This window comes from Vanessa cardui, chromosome 23, assembly GCF_905220365.1.
Source record: "Vanessa cardui chromosome 23, ilVanCard2.1, whole genome shotgun sequence".
Classification (NCBI taxonomy): Eukaryota; Metazoa; Arthropoda; class Insecta; order Lepidoptera; family Nymphalidae; genus Vanessa; species Vanessa cardui.
The window spans coordinates 7,540,212-7,546,789 of record NC_061145.1 but is presented as its reverse complement, the minus strand read 5'-3'; positions in this window follow the sequence as shown (position 1 = coordinate 7,546,789).

The window sequence follows — 6,578 nt, the reverse complement described above, 5'->3', positions numbered from 1 at the left end:
TAGCCACTCAACAAAAATTACGAGAGTTTGGCTGGGAGGTATTAATGCATCCGCCGTATAGTCCTGACCTTGCACCTTCAGATTTTCATCTGTTTCTGTCTCTGCAGAATTCCTTAGGCATTGTCAGGTTAACATCACGAGAGGACTGCCAAAACCACTTGTCGCAGTTTTTCGATCAGAAGCCCCAAAATTTTTACAGCAATGGGATCATGTCACTACCAACAAGATGGCAAAAAGTTATGGAACAAAATGGCACCTACATACTTTAGTCAAATATAAATAAACTATAAAAAAAACTTTTTGAATTTTCATATAAAATACGAAGAAACTTTTTCCCCAACCTATTATATTCTGAGTTTTTGTAATACATACATATATAACGATATACAAATATTTAAAACGGGATACAAATGTCTTGTTCACGAGACTTATGATCTACGAAAGTCGCGGGAACAAGACATGACGACCTCCATGGTCGAGTGGTGTGTACACCGGTTTTCATGGGTACGCCACTCTGAGGTCCCGAATTCGATTCCCGGCCGAGTCGATGTAGATTATCATTAGTTTTCTATGTTGTCTTTGGTCTGGGTGTTTGTAACACCGCCGTTACGTCTGATTTCCCATAACTCAAGTGCTTTAGCTACTTACATTGGCATCAGAGTAATGTATGTGATGTTATCTCATATTTATTTATTTATTTATTACATGTATGACAAAATTTCGAGCGTTTTAAATACTTGTAGCAGCAAAAATAATGTTAATGTAAAATCTTATGTAACTAGCTACTCCACGTAGTTTCTTCCGCATTAAAAATATCTGCTCCACGTAATGCATAATCAAATACAGACTAAAAATTACGACTTTTAATTTGAATATAATAAAACAATAATTTGCTTTCATAACTGAAAATCAGAATATTTAAATAGTTATACATCTACATATTCTTTTATTTTTCTAATTAATTTTATACTACTGAAAGTACCTTATTAATAGGCTATCTAAACCAAAAATACTTTTTTACTGTTTTTTTAAAATAGCGCGTTACAACAAACGCTTATAATGTTAGTAGGTACCAAAAAAAAAACAAGAAGATATAGCGTGTTTATAGCATGAGATTTATTTTTTATTTTTATTTTTATGGTATAGTTTGGCGGACGAGCATATGGGCCACCTGATGGTAAGTGGTCACCATCGCCCATAGACAATGACGCTGTAAGAAATATTAACTACTCCTTAAATCGTCAATGTGCCACCAACCTTGGGAACTAAGATGTTATGTCCCTTGTGCCTGTAGTTACACTGGCTCACTCACCCTTCAGACCGGAACACAACAATACTGAATACTGTTATTTGGCGGTAGAATAACTGATGAGTGGGTGGTACCTACCCAGACGGGCTTGCACAAAGCCCTACCACCAAGAAAAGAGAGATTATTATTAGACATCCAAGAAAAGATTTCCATGTAAATGTTATTTAATATTATAAAATTTTGATGACACTAATGAATATTACGACAATATGATAAATAATTATACCGCCAAAACTATACCACAAAGAAAATACAAAACAAACGTATGCAATTAAAACTAAATTTCGAAGTTGAGTCGTGAGATGAACAATTCTACGTTTCGTGCACCGCAATCTACAAAAGAAGCAAGTCGAAACTTGGTACAGTTCGATACAAAGGGGAGAGCTCGTTACCATTTATAATTCACAGCGAAAACTCCCGGTACGTTTTCCCATTAGAAATTTTATAAGGTTTTTATTGCAGCGCGATCCCGCCAAAAGTTGAATTTGACAGCGCCGCGAAATGGATCGCTGCGTTCGGGATAGCGATCATGCGATTACGCCGCGATTAAATTTATTTATTTTTAATTCGAAAATATAAATTTTGTTAAACAGAAAATAGCATATTTATCATCAACTAAATTATATAAAATTGTTGTAAAAGCAACAAGCTAGTCACAATATTTATTTAATTTAAAGGTTTTAATTACATAAATAAGTTCTTAGAAAGGATGAAAATTCTCGAAACGGCAATGCTGCGTTCATTTGCGGCCAAAAAGTCAATGTGTACTTTGAAACGCTGCACCAAAGAGTAATATTAAATGTTAATATTATTAATAAATGTGCTCATTTTCTTACTTCTCAAGGACGTCGAATTCACAAGCAACCGTAATTATAATAATAACATATTTTAGGGATTCGTTTATAAATTGAATAAATAATAGCCGATATATACTTATATCAAAACTTATTTAACTATTCTTTCTTTAGGCATCAGATTAAGATGTGGACAATATTATTTAAATGCTTCAACCTTCATTTGTTTCCATTTCATTTTTGCGGGTAAAACTTGGGTAATATTTTGTAATAACATTTTTTCCGGGTTGAATGCAAGAACAGATCTGTTTAACAACTGATTAATATTTCATATAAGATCGATTTATCATGTAACTACAGTCCTATTACGACAATCCGATTACAAAATAAATCCAATGTTGGCTAGAAATCGTATCTAGAATCGATGTTATTATTCGCACATACCTAATACGATCCTGATAATTCATTATGACGGTTATTGCCAACCCTAGGCTCGCTTGACGAACTCTATTAATTAAAACGCTGTGTAAACCGAGCTTTATCGGCGACGGCCGCGGCACCCAATTAGTGCGCGCCAACCAACGCGCGCCAAAAATTATGCGGCTTAACGGCTCCCGCGTAATTTTGACAAACGACCGTTCAGGAATACAGTTAAATGGAGTTTGATCGATTATACTATCAAGCTTCGTTTTGAGGATTCAGTTTTATTTAAATGTATATCGGTGTCATTGTGAAAATGAATAACTTATGATTCTATATCTAAATTTTATATATGATAGTCTGCTATTATACAGGTTAGCGAAACAAATTATAGACGAGACTATCTAAGATGGACATTGAGATAAAGTATAATATAAAAGCAACTCCCAACGGAAGCAGTAACACGTCATCCCAATATTCCATTCATCAGGCGAGGCGTCACTAAACACCGGCAGCCGCGGGAGATAACCGCGCTGTAAACCGACAACAATACCCGGCCTCGCACTCAATAAAAGATGATAACACATGAAATATGAACTGACGACAACCCCTCACCCAAAACATATTACATTACAAATTTATACCGTGTACACCGCATAATAAAGCTGAAAACGTCTCATATTCGACGTCAACTTAAGATATTTTAAAATCAAAGAAGTTGTAGCATAATAAACGTGCTCTTACGAAAACATACCGCAGTCTGCTTGCATACAGCCAAATTTTCCAACGAAAATTTGTCACGTTACTACGTTTCGGAACGGAGCCGTGACGGCACAAAACAAAAGCGCGGGAACGGCCCCCATTGGCAGAGGAGGTAGGCGGACGCCCGGATAATATGGCGGAAATATTACGAAGCGAGGAGGTATTCAAGGTGCAATGGGAGGACGGGTGGCGCAGGGGGCAGGGGCTCCCTCGGAGAGGTTAATTACCCACTGGCCGATAAGGCAGCGGCTCGCTAATTACGTACTTATGGCGGACTGAAATTAAGTTATCGTTGGCGGGGAAACGACGTTCACTTTGTTTGCGTTCCATTTTACGGATAATATGTATTCTGCGGTGCTTGAGAGTAATGGAACAAAATTGGCGGCTATTCCGCTTTATCTTTTATGTCTAAGTGCCGGCGCGGCGTTCGGAGATAATGGAATCATTGTTCAAACACAGTTCCCTGGGCCCCTTTTTAATCGTTTAAGTTAATTTTTACTTTGTTCTAATTTATACAGCCACCGAGATATAATACAAATAATGTTTAATAAAGTATAATCTTTATTCGATAAGTGTTTTATCAAATATTCACGTCACACAGCAGCGCTACATAGAAGTAGGCATACAAAGGATAATTTAAAAGCCGCAAACAACACGACTGGCAGCTGTGTTTCTAAATAAAATGCGATAAAATAAAAATACTCCGGCGACAAAACGTAGATACTTACGAATGGACAATTTTTCCACGGAGTCAATTTTCATTTCGGTGTGTAGTCCGTGTATTATCATAAGGTCGATATTCCCAAGTAAATTGTCTTTCCAGAAGGTACACATTATCTTGGCAGGTTTATACATATTTACCACAAAAGCGGCTCAGCGAGAGATCGCGGGATCCGTTCCCCAGTTTTATTTTTCCAAGCTCTAAATGGAGTCGGTGGAGCATTTAAATAAGCTTCGTCGCCTGAAGTATGGTAATGTTAGTAATACGAGAGAAGGAACGCGTCAGCGAATCAAACATCCGCCATTTTGAATACATGTTTTTTTATTTACAATAAATCACTTAATTCGTTATTATTAGTTAAACTTATTACTTAAATAAATAACCAATAAAAACCTTTGGTCGTTTTAGTCTTCCATTTTTTGTCTATTTTTGTGACCCGTCCCGCCTTCGCATGCGTGCTTTGTAGCTTTTCTTCGACATGTTTAAAAATTGTCGTTCTATTTCAACCTATTTATACAAAAACGTTAATAAATTATATGCCTAAACCTTCCTTATGAATTCCTCTGTCAATAAGTGAAAACCCGTTCAGTAGTTATAGAATTTATCGCGAACATACAGACATACAGAGGTAGCTGGGGGATTTGGTTTTATATTATGCATAAAATTGAAATAGAAACGTTTTAAAGAAAACATACATCTCCCTCAATAAATTATACATTTGATCTCATCGAATAAAACTTTAATTTACTATTAATTTATTAACTAACGCCGGCAAAATACAAAACCAACCAATTCATACAAAAATCCCTAAAGAAAAGCCGCAATAGAGGCGGTGTCTTTGTGTCATAATTAGTAACAAATTATGACACAAAAACGTGCGACACGTCTCTGGGACGGGGCGCCGCGGACCGTAACGCGGAATTCCTTTACACACTGGAACATAATGGTATCCTAATTAAACACATATTTTAATATTACTAATACGAGCTATAATCTATTTAAGTGACATTAGCAATCGCCCGCGGCTTCGCTCGCTTTTCAGGGTTTTAGTAGTCATGTGTTAGGAGTCGAGATGGCCCAGTGGTTAGAACGCGTACATCTTAACCGATGATTGCGGGTTCAAACCCAGGCAAGCACCGCTGATTCATGTGCTTAATTTGTCTTTAAGCGGTGAAGGAAAACATCGTGAGGAAACCTGCATGTGACAAATTTCATAGAAATTCTGCCAAATGTGTATTCCACCAACCCGCATTGGAACAGCGTGGTGGAATATGTTCCAAACCTTCTCCTCAAAGGGAGAGGAGGCCTTTAGCCCAGCAGTGGGAATTTACAAGCTGTTGTTGTGTTAGGCAAATAGCCTCCATCCTTTCTCGGAGTTCAAGTTTACTTCATACCAAATTTCAGCAAAATCGATTCAGCGGTTGTCATGAAAGAGCAACAGGCAGGACAAAGTAACTTTCACATTCATAATATTAATATATTATTAATATAGATTATGCATATTAATTTAACGATTAAGGAGTCAATTCAATAAGAATATATATGTATATATCCAGGCATATACCTACAGTGACTATAGAAATGGTTGAGGGGAATGCTTGCAGTTTACGGTAAATCGCAATTTCGATCTCTGGAAAATGAAACAGTCTCTACCGGAGACAATGAGACGGGTTGTTTAATTTAAATTAAATGATCAAATTATGATTAATTACAAGTCAAAAAGTAAATCTATAATATATCATTGAGTTAAACATTAAATTTCCTATTATATGAATATGCTTCCTTTTTTAAATTAAACCAAATTATATTTAAAAAAAAGGTTAATTCAAAAAGGTCGTTAGTATTTATTAAGAACATTCTCGTCGAAGTTAGCTTACACATAAAGCGAGCAATTTCTAAAAGCGTTAAAACAGTCACGTTCGGCTGAGCACGCGGCGCGATGCTAGTGATCCATGAACCATGACTCATGGGCCGAGTGATCCACCCACTCCTACCTAATTAGCTTCCGTAAGCTGTAAATCTAACTTATATAGCGCCGTCAACGCAGCCGCTTTGATCATGCCTCAAGTGAAACGGAACGTTGGAAGTAAGCGGTTTCTGAACGCAGCGTTTAATGTCAAATGTGCCAGGAATTCCGTTGTGATTATGACTATTATTGTACTTATTAAAATGTGATTACAATTGCTAAATTGTTTTATGTAAAAATCAATTTAAATCGTATCAAGCTTTTATTTCTCGTTTATAAAAAACTAATGATGAATATATTTCATTAAATTAAGAAGTTATTATTTACACCAATAGATGATATCATAATAAAATAATCGTACTATGACCTAGTATAAAATAAATACACTATGACCTATTATATTATAGTTATTTTCTATTATGACATAATTGAAATAGGCTAATTTTAACGATACAATATTGTTGGTGTGATATAGGTACAATAATGTTGGTAACATTAGAAGAACATGAAACAACGAACAATACATCAAGAGCAATAAAGAAGCACAGATATATTTATCATTCCTTTTTAATTATAGTCATGGATGGATATGGAGTTCAGTTAATC